The sequence below is a fragment of the Festucalex cinctus genome, chromosome 4, assembly GCF_051991245.1.
Source record: "Festucalex cinctus isolate MCC-2025b chromosome 4, RoL_Fcin_1.0, whole genome shotgun sequence".
Lineage (NCBI taxonomy): Eukaryota > Metazoa > Chordata > Actinopteri > Syngnathiformes > Syngnathidae > Festucalex > Festucalex cinctus.
Genome location: NC_135414.1, coordinates 18,539,589 through 18,557,319, shown reverse-complemented (window position 1 = coordinate 18,557,319; position 17,731 = coordinate 18,539,589). Strand labels below are relative to the sequence as shown.

Sequence of the window (17,731 nt, the reverse complement as noted above, 5' to 3'; positions counted from 1 at the left end):
CAGCACAGCATTCTTAGCACCAATTAGAACGCTTGTTCTATTCACGCTCGCCACTTGTCGACTGAGGGGTGCGTTCGGTTTATATAAAAATCCTGGCCGATATGTTTTCAACGACTCTGTCTTCTGTTGAACCACAACACGTTTAATATTTGCGATGCATCAGCAATATACATTTTTTCTTATTTGTTTATCTAAATCTGCTATGAAAAAATAACTTTAATCCCTGCACGTTACATTGGATATTAGTGCAGTTTAACTGAAATTCAGCCTTCTTTGCCCCAGGAGGTACTTTAAAAAGTTCACGTGTTTTTTTGTAATTATCTCAATTATGTCCTCATATTTAACCATAGATAGAGACAAAATCTGTAAATAATGTACGTCCTGGCTAAAAAAAAAAAATGTATTGGATAAATAAATGACGATGTCCCTACATTTTATCTTTATTTAAAATTAGAATGCGTTCACCTTTCTTTTTAAATAATGCTACTGGTGACGCACGAAGTACAATTAGATAAGTAAACACCATTTCAAGATATTAGACATCGAACGCACCCAATATCTGCACTACATTTACTTTGATTGGTCCTTCGGTTGTAACAGTAGCGCGGGCTCTGGGTGTGAAACTCCAAGCCTGGTCTGCCATGTTGGGGCATTCCTTGTACTTTCAAAAGAGGGAAAGGATCCATTCTAGATCCAAAATGGAGGCAGTTTCATTGTGCGCGGCGACGTTGCGACCAATCACAAGGCGGCTTTCAATCCCCCCAAGCGTTTCCGTCCTGCACCTCGAAGTCGAAGGCCGCTTGAAAAACGCTCGAATGGGTTCGCTGATGACTTTAACGAAACATTCTGTGCTATTTTGATGGGTTTCCTTCACCCAATCAAATCTTTCGTTACACAAGTGGACTGATAAAGATTTGCACTCGGAGGTGAAGAAGAATTAGCTGCGCTGCAATCGTGTTTTTGTGGATATTGGAGCCGTCTTTTCCTCTGTCGTCTTCTTGTTGGTGTGTATGGTTTTAACAAGCTAGCGCTAGCCTCGTTTCTAGTGGGCTGCTTTGAGCTGCCATGGTCCCCGCAAGTCTATGCGGATGTCTCCGGGACTGTTTGTGCTAAAACGAACTCAACAAATGGGAACATCTAGCATTGGCTGAATACACCGTGGCATTAAATAAAGGTTCTGCTCACACATTGAGGAAATACCAAATTAGGTAAGTGGGACTATTTTCCCCCCCCTTGGTTCACACGGTCAGCGCGGTATCAACAACAAACTGGCTATTGCTGTATTGTGTGGTAATCTGCTCTGTTGTGACAAGCAACAAAGGTCAATTTCGAATATCGCGGTTTGGTCATGTTTTCAGAACAAATGGTACAAATGTATCCAATTGCAAGCAGTTGGTAGAATATAACAATTTCCGTTTCTGGTGGTGATGTTTTTGAATTGTTACATTTACCATATTCTTGCGGTTTAGTGGTAGAGGCTTTTCATTTTTTGATAAAAACTGGTGATTTGTGAATTGTCCTGTGTTGATTATTATTATTATTTTTTTAACATACAAGATTGACTTAAATGGAAACTATTCCATGCAGCATTCTTCTGCAATATTCTTCCAAAGCAACACAATACAGTAATTACATACATAAACATGGAGCTTGTTATATTGGATGTTATTGGCCTAACCCAGGACCTCTTTACCTTTTTTTTTTTTAATAGTCACACTTGTACATTTTCAATTCTACATAGCTCCATCTAGTAACTAAACACGTAGATGGAACGTCTCCACGAATAATTAAAACCACCTTCAGTTTGTGTACATAGTCGTAAGACGTGTGGTGTGTTATGGGTAGATATCAGTTGTATTTGTGAAGGTGATTCAAGTGTTATGCGTGTTGAAGGAGAGGCTCAACAACATGGTGGGCTTGTGGCTGAGCAGTCAAGCAAGCTCTCGTCTTTGGTGCAGGACCAATGGCGAGGAAAACACTGCAGTGCTGCTGCTGGTATTTTCCACCAAGATAGCCAGTTGTCTATGGAGCTTCTTGGGTTCATGTTGACTATGCAGTCCCCTCATCGGAATACTTTCTGTTCAAGTTTGTATATCTAATCTTCCGTACCCATGGTATACTTTAAGAATCAGATGGATTCTCTTTGGGTGTGTTCTAGAATTCTTCTAGCATATCTTCACATACTTGTTACATTTGGAATTTGAGCAGTTGTTGGTGTTGAATTATTTAAACATTTCTTACATTTTCAAATTTCTCAACGTCTTTTTTTTTTCTTTTTTCTTTTTTTCCAATGTTGTTTGGAATATCTTGCATACTATAATACGTCAATTCAAACACTTTAAAAATGACATAGTTATCCTCAAATGCATGGTTTTCTAGTTGTGTTTAATGTGTGGATGGTTTAGAGTCCATTGCACTTGTTTATTGTGTGCATATCTTTAATTTAATGATTGACTAATTACAAATGGTGCTCCGATTGTGATTGTTGATTTCTGTGGTAAAGTACGTGATCAGCTCCAGTCAACCAACTCCTTTCATCACAAAACTTAAGCACCAACAGCTTTTATTTAGCAGCCTGCAGTCAACTAGTGACAAGCCTTTGGGCAATTTATTTTCCTTTCCTTAACACTGCATGTTACAGACTACATCAGTAACTAAATCATAATATGGTTGTCCATTTCTGCATTCAGTGTAAAATAATTTCCTGCTTTTGTATTGTGAAGGGATGGAGTCAGCAATCTGATTCATCAATTAACCAAACATAATTAACCAATTAATTTATATATAAAAGTATCACAAATGTGGGACTAATAAAGACTCTGATGTTTTAAATATTTATTATATAACTAGCAGCTTAAAACTGACATACGCATCATCGTCTTATGGTGTTATTTTCTCCCCAATTACCTATTAAGTTGCTGGGTATTTTGCTGTTCGAAGTTAGTTACTCTCCGCTCTGATGTGATTCCAACCAGACCTATGTGCCAAGTGCGCTGTTCTTATTTCTGTTTTTGTGACTGTGTTTCAATAGCTTAACTGATAGACCACCAAAAACGTTAAATGATTTATGCCAAAATCCTAATGAATGCCGCCATAAACATTGACATCAACTGTTTTTTTTTGTTTTTGTTTTGTTTTTTAAATCAATGTGCAGTGCAACGTCTTGTGGAGCGCTGCCTGGTCAATGGAGTTGTGAAATCAAAAACACCCACGGAATATGGCCATCAGATGGCAGCATTGTATCCCTTTTTCAATTGGCTCAAAGTACGTACAGTCAAACCTCGTTTTTTTTTTAACATAATCCGTTCCAGAAGGCTGTTCCAAAAGTGAGTTGTTCGAAATCCGAAACAATTTTTCCCATTATAATTAATGTAAATAATTTTAATCCGTTCCAAGTAAAAAAAAAAAAAAAAAAAAACTTTTGCCAGTTTTTTTTTTTTTTTTTTTTTTTTACTATTTTACACCATAAACTGCACTGTATACTGTTTACCATGAATAGAAAATGGTAGAAATAGACACCGTTTTATTTTAATAGAAGATATCCTATCTAAAATGATGGAAAAAACAAAACAAAATGCACTTACAATATTTCTTCAATCTTCATACATATGTTCATTGTTTGCAGCTTTTGGTTTAAGTTGTTTGTGTCTGTATGGGTGTGTGTGTGAGTGTGAGTGAGTGTGTGGTTTCCTAAAGAAAGACAGACAGAAAATAGGCCAATAAGTAAATGTATAAACGCAAGTTAAGGCACTCACATTAATAAACAAAGCAAATTAAATTAGTGCAGTTAAGGTAGCGACATTTAGAACATCACTTCCGGTACGTGCCCTTATTGTGAAACAAAATGATGACACTTCCGGTTTCGGGCTTAGCAGCGCAAAATCAACTTACGAGTGCTATGTGGTAACGTGCGGATGCGAAAACACCGCCCAAACATTCGTAACAAACATTTTAGAAGGAACAAGCTAGAGCTGATTCTGGCAAGAAGGTTACAGACAAGAAATAAGGACAGGACCCACCACTCATTGACGCACACCACTGGACAAACTCACAACACGGCACACACGCTAGCGGCAGACTTCCTGCTGCTTTCGATGCTGGCGAAGACTGATTCTGTTCAAGCGGTCACACGCACGAACGCGAGGGTCAGTTGTGTCACGTGAACTCGCTTTCCAATGAACACACTACAAATTGTGCAAATTAGGATTCGTCTCAGTTACGCAGTTAACAAAGTTGAACATATCAGACTTAAGGAATAGACAGCCTTGTAGCCTTTTCTCCACTCGGCTTTTTCTTCCGAGTGAGTCGCGTTCAGGTACGCTCGGCTTTTTCCAGTTTGGTCGAGAGCCAATTCTTTGAACGAGTTCTGAGACATAAAATTCTCTAATTTTTTGGTCGAGAATAGAAGCGTTCGAAAACCAAGGTTTGACTGTCGATGAAATTACAATGAAACATGACAAATCTGATGAAATAGGTTTTCAAGAATGATTTGAATGATCAAAGCCTTTGTCACATTAAATCTAATTCACAGAGCGTCACTAAACAAAAAAAAACCCATTAGTGTCAAAGTCACTGTTGTGCAGAAAACATCTTTTTGCAAAAAGTTTGTTTTCTCTTTTTCTAGTTTCGCTTATGTCACTCAAATTACCTATTTTCAAATGGTGATTACTAAAGAACGGAATAAGGTAGAAATGTGCTTTTTTTTCCTAATGAAAGAATGGAATCCAATCTTTCATATAGTGCACAATATTCTGTTTGCCTTGAAAGATGAGTGAAAATGCTAGAATTCGGCTGGCACTGTCGGGGTTGTTTTTTGGATAACGTTTGGCACTCAAAGAGTTAACAATTAGTATGGCTTTCCATCTTTTTGACCGCCATTTTATTGTAACTGTACTTACGCAAGTGAAGACTTGTCACTGCTATGGAGGCCACGATGAGTGACTTATGCTATGTAGATTATAGACAGCAGATGTAAAGCGAACCTTTGCCATGTTTAGCCACTTTAGCGATCCACCTGCAGTTCATAAGTTGAAAATAAATACTACTTCTGTTGAGTTACTTTTTTTCCATGTCAGCATTTCCGTTCTATTCATTCAGCGGCTGCGTTCCACCGCTCCTAAACCCGAGCTGCACCTCCTTCGTGCTGAGCCAAACAGCATACCAAGGCTCCGCGAAACAATTTCGTCTGTAATGTTCACATTCATCATCTCTTTCATATTTTCATATCACTTTCATTTTGTATTGTAGTGTTAGGGTTCGCTCACACTGGGCCATTTTAAACTATCCATCCATCCATCCATTTTCTTGACTGCTTATTCCTCACAAGCGTCGCGCGGGGTGCTGGAGCCTATCTCAGCTGGCTCTGGGCAGGAGGCGGGGTGCACCCTGGACTGGTTGCCAGCCAATCGCAGGGCACCTTTTAAACTAAAAACAGCCAATTGTGTTTTTCATGCTGCTAACTTATAGGACACTAGTGTTATCAAGTGGGCTCTGTGATTGGCTGCCAATTGGTTCAGAGTGTGCCATGCCTCTCCCCCAAAGGCAGCTGGGATACGCCCCATCTCCAGCATTCCCGCGAGCATGGAGGTGAGGACAAGCGGTTCGGAGAATGAATGAATGAATGTTTTGCAGTATTGACAAACTTTTGAAAACTTTAGCTAGATTAATCTTGTCTAAATCCATCCATCCATTTTCAACACCGCTTATCCTGTTCGGGGTCACGGATTGTTGGAGCCTATCTAAGATGACTTTGGGCGAAAAGCGGTCTCGACCTTCTGTTGGTCGCCAGTCAGTTGCAGACAGAGAAGAACAACCATTCACAGTGACACTCACATTGACATAATCACTGGGAATTGAACCCGCGCTTCCTGCTCCAAAGTCAGGTGAATGTACACCACTATTGTACAAGGAATAAAAGGAGGAGGAATAAACAATCACTGATGAGTTGTCACCAGTGATCACGCAACTTACTTATAAATAACGCAATAATGCCTCTCTGCCAGTTGTGATAAAACTAAAGGATGAGGAAAATTGCAGTACAAACATTTGCTCAGCAACTTCTTCAGATGTGGAGACAGTCTTTTTGACCAACCTTTTCACAGTTTGGTATTGGAACTGTACCCAGGAAGGCTGTCCAGCGTGACATTAAAACTGCTCAACACATCTGTAGAGTAGCCTTCACATCACAATACCACAAATGACAGCCGTGCCACAAAAAGGGCACAAGACATGATCTGAGACAATACACATCCACAACACACACTTTGTAAACGTCTCTCATCTGGCAGATGCAACAGGAGCGTCACAGCCAGAAAAACAAGACTAAAAACAGCTTCTACCCACACACCTTAAATGAGATCACAATTTGTCAACCACACTGCAATATTTTTCTTTTGTAATCCTGCTCACCTCAAAGTTTACACTGTGCAATACCTCTGCAACACTTGAATAGTTGAATGCTGACATACATGCAAAGCATAAAATTGTCTGCCAACTTCCAAAGTCCAACCAACATGATGAGAAAAACATCACATGAGTAACAGTTTTGAACGTACCGTGAGTGGTGTGCAGCTACACTGCACAATGAACACATAACACACAAACCAGTTTCATTCATGAATGTTTCCTGGTTAGATGGGAATTCTCGCAAAACCTCTCGAGATTAAATGTGACTTCAAGGTAAACAAACATGGAGGTCAGGACCAGTTGCGGTAGATCCTGGTTTGTTTTTAGCAGAAAAAAAACGACATAAAAAGAAAAGGCGTTGTTTAAATGAGCGTAAACAGTGCAAACACAGACTTTCTGTTGCATCATGACTGCTTTGATTTTGGATTCCCACAGTCTTCTTAGCCGCCTCGTTTTCTGATTGGCTGCATGTCACCGACAACCGGCTGTGTGCTTGTTAGTCCTCGGGGCACGGCATACACGGTGCGAAGTCGGGCCAAAACAATCCCACATGTTGATCATTCCCGATTTGAGATTGGAGCGTGCCCAAACGACCTTCCGAGCGGCCGAGGTCGGTCTGAACACACCACACACTGTAGGATTATCTGTCAAGATTATCGTTTGGCTGTCGGGGCATCCTTACGATTGTCAGGAGGGGAGATTCGAAGCTAAAATTGGGCTAATTCCCCTGCCGTGTGAACCCAGCTATTGCCAAACTTACATGCTTTTTTTCCCTAATTTTTTGTTTTTAAATTGTACTTAATGTAGATTGCCCATCAACAGCTCCCTTCCATCAGTGTATCCATCCATCCATCTTCTTGACCACTTATTCCTCACAAGGGTCGCGGGGGGTGCTGGCGCCTATCTCAGCTGGCTCTGGGCAGTAGGCGGGGGACACCCTGGACTGGTTGCCAGCCAATCGCAGGGCACACAGAGACGAACACCATCCACACTCACAAGCACACCTAGGGACAATTTGGTAGCGCCCAATTAACCTGCCATGCATGTCTTTGGAATGTGGGAGGAGACCGGAGTACCCGGAGAAGACCCACGCGGGCACGGGGAGAACATGCAAACTCCACCCAGGAAGGCCGGAGCCTGGACTCGAACCGGAGTCCTCAGAACTGGGAGGCTGATGTGCTAACCACTCGACCACCGTGCCGCTCCATCAGTATATATCTTTAGTTATTTAGAACTACACTTAAAATAAATATATATATATATATATATATATATATATATATGATATTTTGCATATGGTGGAGGGAGCAAAGTAATCAGCATCAGCAAAGTAAGATTTTAATTGCTTAGTGCTAGCATTGTGCTGTTACTACTGCGTATATGACAAATAAACATCTTGTATCTTAATGGAGGCTAAGTTGTCAGCATTTTGAATATGTTACATTACCATTGTGACTTAACCAAATACGTGGAAATTATTATTATTATTTTGAGCCCTGTGTTGTGCGGCCGCTAAATGGACCATGCGGAAACAGGAGAGCTGTTGTGAGCGGAAATAACCGGTGTTGTTGAACAGCTGCAGTTAGATAATCCTGACGTTTAAAAACCACGGTTAATCGTAAAACGGGTTAATTGCTGCATTCCTACTTCCCAAAAGTGTTGTGTGTTTGTTAGCTGAGCTACAATATCTCTGACATGTGTATGCATGAGTAGTGCACACTAGTGAGATAGCGGCAAAATAGGCGGCACTGCCGCCACATAAACATTTGATGTCGTGGCTCGCTACACTCAAATGTGGCTAGGCGATTTTTATGCTGTTTTGCCACATTGGCTAAAAAGTTTCATGACCCAGTCCCAGTGCCAACCCTGAAAAGCAGTAATTTTTTTGTTTTGTTTTTTTGTTTTGTTTTTTTCGTGTTTGATAAGTGGAAATGTATAAAGATGCTTGGGCATAAAATAGCAAAAATTTGTTTGAACAAAGCAAGATCTCAAGAGCCTTATAGTTCACAATCACTGTATTGTAGAGATGTTTTAGTATATTAAACTAAACCAAGTACAGTATGTCACATTTTCATATTGGTGAGATTATTCATTTTTAGTATATTCAAATCAGGCTGCATCTCATACTTGTGGTTACCCCTAATGAAAAAAATGCTTCCGTTTTTATTTTCATAGTAAAAAGGAATAATACTGTGAAACCGGAAACATCAAACGTAAGCAATGACTTACCTTATGCAAACATTCATAATGTATTGTGGGTGTAGGAATATTGTTCTTCGTGATTCATGTCTCTTTATGGCTGAATATGTCAATATTTGTTATTACTCCATGCCAAAGAATGCTGCAGTTTTCCTTGTAGTAGTGTTTAGTAACCTGACAACAACCACAGAAAATGGTTTCTTGTTCGGTTCCGCGCTGTGGAAAACATGGTGTTACGACGTTCTCGTCACAAAACCTATACAATGATGCACCTCGTCTTGCCAAGGAAAGCATTTTTGACTGTTGTTTAAAGAGCTGATCTATGTAGCTAACTTGGGCAACAACTCTGGTTGCTTTCCGTTTGCAAGCTTTCCCCTCCCCCTCGTGTTGAGCGTGTGCTCCTTTTTGGTAAACAAGTATAGCTACTCGTCTTTCATAGCTGTGTCTGTGCTCCAGCATCTCTCACTCCTATGTTTCTCCCTGTTAGTTTTGAGCACTTTAAAAAAAAAAAAAAAAACTTCTTTTTTTTTCTTTAAATTAAGTCAATCTCAGCAGACCCTCAAATGGCATCTTGAAGCCCTTTGAAATGCAGACCATTCTGCTTCTCTCCTTGTAGGCTTGAAGTAAAATAGAGCAAAATGGCGGGCCACAATCCTGCGGCTTCTCTAGGGACCGCAGAGTCACATATTGGACTTAAGGATGTCCCGATGGTGGACAATGTTCTTTACCCACCTTTGGCTGTGCCTGTGTCCTCCACTGCATCATTACATATTTTATTATAGCCAATACTATTTCAGGGAAAGGTTTGTGTCTCTGGCATGTTGGTGCTTCTCCAGAATGCTTTGCAGACTTGGCAGGGCATTTTGTGATTCTCATCTGTTGTCAGCTTCAGAAAGGATCTTTCGTTTATGTAGAAAAGCATCAAGGTTAGTTGTAGGGCTGCAGCTATTGAATATTTTGGCATTCGGGTATCCTATTGAAAATTTGATTGAATAATTGAGCATTAAGATAAAATAAAAAAATAAAAAAATGTACACATTTTTTATTGGTTAAAGAATAATAATGAACACTCGAGGTAATGATGTAAATTTCAGCATATTGCACCAGCAAATAGCTGCTCTTACATAACCTTCATTATCTTAGAGCTTGATTTTTTTGAAAGTGTAAATTAAAAAGAAAGGTAATTAAGATGATAGGACATTGAACATTTATTAAACTTTGCAGCTTGTACTTAGATTTCTGACATGTTTATATTATAAACAACTTAAATTGAAGGTGATACTGTGGTCGTAACATTTTTAGCTTTACTGGAACTGTTTACTACATTTTACAATGGAAACAAATACAGACTATGAATAGTTGCACAACGAACACTGAACATCTCTATAAATACAATAACAAATACAAGCTGTAAGCATATTTCACAAGCATTAATGTGGAAGACAGTGAAATCACATGACTAAAATTAAAACGGCACTGTGCTAAATAATACTCATACTCAGTACCAAGAGGGCAGCCCCGCGGCTTCCCAAGTCTCGGCCTATGGCTTATCCAGGGCGCGTCTGAGGACGGGGGGTCTCGCGGGAGCACCCTGCCCTGCCTGGCCGCAGCCCACAGCCCCGGGGTCGGGGAGGCGGCCGGCGTCGGTGGCATGACGAGCAGGGTTCCCGGCGGCGACTCAGGCCGAGAAGCCTGACCGTCGAGCCCCGTGGGACCTCCGGCTCGCCTTGCTTGCTGCCGCCTCGGTTCGGTCTCCCCTTTCCCCACGTACACTCAGGCCCAGGCCGCTTCGGCACCCAGCCGAGGGGTACGCTACTCTCCCCACACGTTCAAAGCTGAGCCCTGTGTTGTTATTTGCTCGCTAAATCGTGTGGAAACGGAAGACCTGTTGTGAGAGGAAATAACCGGTATTGTTGGACGGCTGCGGTTAGATCATCCTGACGTTTAAAAACCACAGTTAATCGTAAGACCGGTTAATTGCTGCACCCCTAGTATTACATCACATTGTTTTTGGTGAAATGCGCCCAGTCTTTTGAACTTGGTTGCGGACATCAGTTAGCCATGCCACTGCCACAGTACATCATGGATGACCCGGATTGCCAATACTGTGTATATGCGTCACATACAGGAAGAGAGCCAGCAAGCTGGGGACATTTTGAGAGGAAAAACAAAACTGTGAAATATAATGATGATTAGTCAACTATTAGATTAGCCAGTAGCCAGGTTTACATGGAGGCTTTTTAGTCATTCTGATTGAAATCATTCCGAATGAAGTCCGTTTTATCATCATTGCCTTTTTTTTTTTTTTTTTTTTTTTTTTTGTGTGTGTGTGAATCGATTTTTAAACTTCCATTTTTAATGGAAAAATATTCAACAAAACGTCTGACTTCGGGTTAGGATTCACACCTTGAGCATGGAAGAATGTTATATGAACGGAACATTAAGCCTTAATATTTTATTTTAATGCTGTTCAAACATGAAACAGATTACAACCTCTATAAGACTGAAATTTCAGATAAATAAATGATACATTTTCATATAAATCTTACACTCTACAAGCTTACTGATTAGTATTTTCTAAATTTGAATGAAAAAAAATCGCAACAATCGACTTATAAATTCGTATCGGGATTAATCGGTATCGAATCGAATCGTGACCTGTGAATCGTGATACGAATCGAATCGTCAGGTACTAGGCAATTCACACCCCTAGTTGTAACAACCCCCACCCCGCAAGCCACGGGAGCGTGCACGCTGAGTGGAATCCACGCGACAGCACTGCTACATATAGTTCCATAAAAACATGAAGAACACGCGTGTGGTTTTCAAGTTTCAGTTTTGGAAACGTTTTATAACAAGAGTAAATGTTTTTCACGGAGAAGCAGAAGAAAAAGCATCAATCCTGCAGTAGACTGTTCAATGAACAGGCAACACAGTAGGAAATCACATTTAAACATAGAAAACGCTAAGACGTCAGTCATAGCGACAGGTTGTGATGCATTTTTGACACTTGCCTTAAAAAATAAGTCGAGTGTGAATGATTTTGTTCCCAGTTTGTAGTATTTGATTGATTATGGGAGCTGGAATGGGGAAGAACGGGGACACACACTCAAGCAACGTTACATTGAGTCATAGGAGTGCCACTGTAATATAATAATAATATTTCAAACGGATGACATCAAATGCAATCAAATACAGTACTTCAACAATATGGCATGTCATGTGAAAGCACATATAATATATACATGAATATATACAGTATAATTATGTATACTAGGGGTGTGAATTGCCTAGTACCTGACGATTCGATTCGTATCACGATTCACAGGTCACGATTCGATTCGATACCGATTAATCCCGATACGAATTTATAAGTCGATTGTTGCGATTTTTTTTCATTCAAATTTAGAAAATACTAATCAGTAAGCTTGTAGAGTGTAAGATTTATATGAAAATGTATTATTTATTTATCTGAAATTTCAGTCTTATAGAGGTTGTAATGTTTCATGTTTGAACAGCATTAAAATAAAATATTAAGGCTTAATGTTCCGTTCATATAACATTCTTCCATGCTCAAGGTGTGAATCCTTAAAAAAAAAAAAAAATAAAATAAAAAAAATCGATTCTGCCGATTATTGAATCGATTCGAGAATCGCGCGATGTAGTATCGCGATATATCGCCGAATCGATTTTTTTTAACACCCCTAATGTATACATCCTATTGTTTTGAATTAATAAAAAAATAATAATTTGAAGTTCTTTTGTTAGTTTTAATGCTGCTTTTGCTGATGTTTTAGATCTTTGTTGAGATACCGTTTCAGTACCGGTATCAAGGTATTTTATGCAGGTATAGCATCGAAGTCAAAATTTTGCTATCGTGACAACACTAGTCCCATCACTGGTGAGCTATTTTTAGAACAGGCCAGTGGGCTATTGACAATGGGGCTTGAGGTATCTAGTTCCAATGGGCGTTAGGCGTGGGCAATTAATTTCCGAAAGGGGCGATGTGACAAGCTGAAATGTTTTTTGATGGCCACACCAACTTGCTAACCTCACTGGTGTTCCATATTACAGTGTATATAAATCATTCAAATATATTTTAATAAGCGGCTACACTTGTGAAAATTAAGGGTTAAACTGACTTGTGGTTTTACTAGTTCATATGGAAATCTAAGGCTTGAAGTCGGCTAATCGCTAATCACATGTTTTTGGTATCTTGTCATCCAATCGGCCAATCGACAGAGGACTTTCAACTCGTCCATCTACCGCTGTTGTTGCAATATAACGCTGTGTACTGTGGAGCAGTGAAATGTTTGTCTAACAAATTTACACAGGACTCATACATTTCCAAGGGTCAGAGAGTACGAAAATAAAATGCTGGTGGATGAGAATAGCGGTTAGCCTCTCTATCTCCGGCTATTCTCATCGCCGCTAGTCTTAAAAGATTCATATCCGCACTACTCCTGGACTGCCGGTGAGGAATGAGAGCAGCAGTAGCAGCAGGAAGTGAATCTCTTATTTTAACCTTTAGTTAACCAGGATAGTCCCGTTGAGATTAAAAACCTCTTATCTCCTTTGCCAAAATGTAAGGTCTGGTAATGCACAAACAACAACTGTGTACTGACAAGAACATCATAGAAGTTGTTTGATACAACACACACTAACATCGCTTTACGACACCGAAAGCGACACTTGCGTCGCTTTACGACACTGACGTCAGTGAATACAGCTGTATGCATACGACAAGCATGTTGAAATATGTTATATAAATGCGACCTGTAGTCTGTCTTCAAATACAATAAAAGCACAAGTGAAATAGAAACGGTGAAACACAGAGAAATGCTTAATTTTTTGGAGCCCTCTTACCATGTCCCATTTAGCAACATGATATGCTATGAGACAAAAGATGAGCCCGGACGGTTTGTTGAAGAGAAACATGCACAGGACTCCCATCAATTAAAACAACTACAATTAGTGTAATGGTGAGTTGTAATTTTGATCATTTGTTTTCATGTGTTTCAATGCCTGTTCATCGAAACATGAAACCGGTTTGTGCCACATAGGCCTGGGCGAATGGTATCAATTGCATCCTTTCATGTTAGCGGTGTGTATCAAAATGTAAAATTCAGTCTAAAAGTATTTTGAATTAATAATTGAATGAATGAATAATTTCTGAATCGTTTGATTATATACTCCACTAGAGAAGCTAAATTGATCAAATAAATAGCCATACAAAACACATAAACTAGGTTAACATTTATTGTTCTAATCTCAAATTAGAATTAAGAGTTAGTACATCGTTAGTAAGTAGTGCAAAAATAGTGCAAACAAAAAATAATTCAGCAGATATTTGCTATATTGCATATTGTTAACCTGACTGAATGTGATGCACATGCGCAGTAGTGCTAATCCGGGTCATCAGTGATGTAAACAGAAATGCTATGGCTAATGGTTGTGTCATGGATAACCGCTGTTAGCAACATAGTCCAAAAGTTAGGGCTTATTTCACCCAAACTACTGCGATGCAAACCAGCCTTTGATTGCGGCATAGCGGTGATAAATAAGAGTCTAATGAGGACTAATACTGTGGCTTATACCTGTGGTTTCATTTCTGACATAGGGACAGTCATGTCTGGAAGTTAGCATTAGCTCACACGGGTTACGCCGGTGTTTGATGTAACTTAACACAATGTCATGTTTGATTAACGTAGCATCTATTATGGATTACGGAGACATTCGTCTCCTGTTTATTTACAACCACTTCACAGATACTGTATGACCATAGTGACGCAAAGCACGAAGGAGAGCATGCTTGCTCGCTCGCTCACACTCCCTGGTTCCCAGACTCACAGACAGAATTATGCCTTTCAGAAACTGGAAACAGCAGCACTGGTTAAGGGTGAAATAGCCTTACAACTATTTTGTTTATTTACTGACGTATTCATAGTGCAAATATGCATAGTTTATGAACATGTCAGTAATGCTGGTACAAATAAATGTTGAACGTGCATCTTAGTTGTCTTTAATGTTAACTTGCACATCCACATAATTAATAAATTATAATGGTAATGGTGGATACGATATGCTGCAATTTACATATAATCATATTCATATGATTAGTCAACTAAACTACTGTTGCTGACTACTCAACTAGCAAAATAATCGATTGTTGCAGCCCTAATGCACACTAACTGCTTTTCTCTTCTGTCTTATCCAAAGCATACTTTGAAAATGCTCTATATATTTAAGTCGTTGGATGATCAGTGTTTATACTGGTACTAGTAAATATATACACATTGCTGTGCTAGCAAGCTCCATCATCTTGAGCAGTGCACACAAACACTGAATGCACATCCTCTGCTTTTGAAGATTTGTGTTTTCAGTGTTTAAACGAGCATGATAACCCTCATGTCATTTTAAAGTTTTGAGAGTTGTTTTCAAAACATAACATTTTGCATCCTCAAGATTGCCTCTATTGTTGAGTAGCCAAAATATCCCCATTGTAGTTACTACAAAAAAAAAAAAAAATGAAAGTCCTGAGAAAACAGGCCCTGCAGTAAGCTATAAAGTGAGATAATGTGAGGATGCTGCAGTGCTTGGTGGGGGGATGGTAGTTGTTATGGCCTGGGTGAATCTCAATCATCAAGGCCCTTTATTGGGGCTAGCCTTTTGATGGGCCAGCTGCAGCCATTCATCTCACCATTTACATTGAAATGCAACAACAGGAAGGGGGGAAGGAGAAGATTCGGGAGGTGTGTGTCTGCGCTTGCTGGATGTGAATGAAATGCAAAGACGTACCTAAATAAATACCAAAGATAGGCGTTCGGTCAGTTGGTACTTTGGCTTCCTACAATGTCTAGCCACCTATCTTTTGTTTTTCTCTAGCCTGTTGTGGGGCAGTATACCTAACCATAACAAAGGATCTAAGCACCCTTTTTGACCAGTGCGTGCATTTGCAAACGTCAGCTCTTTTCTGTCTTTACAGCCTGGCTGATGGCAATAAAGACCCTGTGATTCATGCCACTGTCCCAATTTAACAACACTTACACATGCTGCTTTTTTGTGGTTTTCATTCCTCATGGAGTGTTATTTTCTAATGACGAACCATTTCACTTTATGAAACTGCTGTTGACTGGATTCTCCAGTTTTTAATAATTTTTTACTATTATGGATCTGTTATTGGAAACTGGAAAGGCTTGTGTTGTGTTGCATTCTGACAAACGAAGCTAGTGTGTCAATTTTCTTTCTAGGATAAGTACAATTTCCTCATAGTCCTAGGTGTACAGGCCAGTGATTGGGGGACAGGGGGCTTCAGAAAACGATGACCGATAACTCAATACAGAAAAGACAGAACACAACATCCTGCCTAGAGCTGGCTGGGTGATAAGGCTAAAGGCCTAGATACACCAATCCGATGCCAAATGTGACCGCCGCCTACTCCTTGTGGCATCGGCCCAGACGCCAGCTCGTCGCAAAGAAATATGACGTAAATACACACCACACCGACCCCGATTATTACTTACCTTAAGCGCATGCGCGAGAAGTAATTTCCCTCCATACCATCGGCGGCGGTAGTCATTAGGGCTGCTCGATTATGGAAAAAAATAATAATCACGATTATTTTGGTAATAATTAAAATCACGATTATTCAAAACTATTATTTATGTTTTTGTTCAAAGCAAGAAATTGTTTAGTACTCGCCCAACTAGAATACTCGCTAGTAGGTAAACATCACCTTATTCTTCCTGCACAGGATCACCCCTCATAACAAGAGACTGGTAGGCACATGTCAAGGCTTGTACAACCTCTCCATTTCCATGCTTGAAAAGCTTACCAAACATTAGGGGTGTGCCAAAAAATCGGTTCATAAAAGAATCGAGATTTTCATTTATTAATCGAATCGAATCGATTTTATTTAAATTAGAAATGAAGAAGAAGACTTAGACTTAGAATTGACTTTATTGATCCATTTGGGATGGCTCCCTCTGGGAAATTTACGTCCTCAGCAATGAGAACAGATAATAAAATAAAAAATAATTCAAATCAATCAATAAATAAGGTTATTACACTCGAGATTGAATTAATAATAACAATAATCATAATAACAGAAGGGGAAAAGGCAGTTGTAGCCCACATGCTGTTTTTTGGAAAAAGGCACTACAATACAAAATTAATAAACGTTTAAAAAAAAAAAAAAAAAAAAAAAGACACTTTAATGTCTCTATTTGTCATTTTGTCTTGCAAAGCAGACTGGAGTAGATCATGACAATGTTGTGCTTATCTGTAAATTGAAGCAGAAATCATTTGTCACTCAAATAATTTTTAATCGAAAATTGTTTGAATCGAAAATCGATTCTGAATCGAATCGTAGACCCTAAAATCGTAATCGAATCGAATCTTGAGTCAGTCAAAGATTCCCAGCCCCACCAAACATATTTATCTTAAAAGAAGGATATTATATTTAAGAAAATGCACTCTAAGAAGGATATAATAGGTACTGAAGGATGGTTTTCCCAACATATCAGTCTAACATATCTAGCTAGATATTTATTTCATACGTTGTGCGCTCATCTGTGGGTATGCAGTTGTCATACACTCAGCAGCGAATATTTTTATAGAAACAGCAGCCAGCGGTGTAATCTCTGTCATGGATGTAGGGCAGTCTCACCCCCACCTCATCCCATCCCCAAGTTATCATCAACAGAAGCCCAAAGTCAGCATAGCCTGTTTTCTTGTTTTTCTCTTGAGCTGAAGAGCCTATCGTTCCATAGCAGCATGTTATTCTTTTCATCCTTTTTCCATCAGTCAAGTTGCTCTTTATATGTTGGTATTCAAAGTAGTGCTGTCACTAACGACGTTTTTAAAAATCGAGTCGCCTGTCAATTATTCAATCAAATAGCCCCACATTTTTTCACACACACCATATTTAATTTATTTTTTTTAAGCCCACTAAGGTTGAACGTGAGTTGAATTTAGTATTTCCTTATCTTCTGCACACATATGCATGTATTACACAAACACCAACAAAATTAGCCTATGCTAAATGATTAACAATCACGATTAGCATTAGCTCTGAATAAATGCGAATCGCGTTGTTATTGTACTTATCCTGAAAATCACTTTATAG

At 39.4% G+C, this 17,731-nt stretch overlaps 1 protein-coding gene across 3 annotated transcripts in view; it reads left to right on the top strand.

The window, feature by feature from the left end:
* Positions 1–789: 789 nt before the first annotated feature.
* ankrd11 (ankyrin repeat domain 11) overlaps positions 790–17,731 on the top strand; it is a 115,197-nt gene continuing 98,255 nt past the window's right edge. For 2 of the 3 annotated variants that reach the window (XM_077519453.1, XM_077519450.1), the window contains exon 1: positions 790–1,208. The gene's annotated coding sequence lies outside the window, so the exon portion shown is untranslated. Of the gene's footprint in view, positions 1,209–13,397; positions 13,587–17,731 lie in introns of those variants that run through there. The other variant, XM_077519451.1, reaches the window with a different exon arrangement.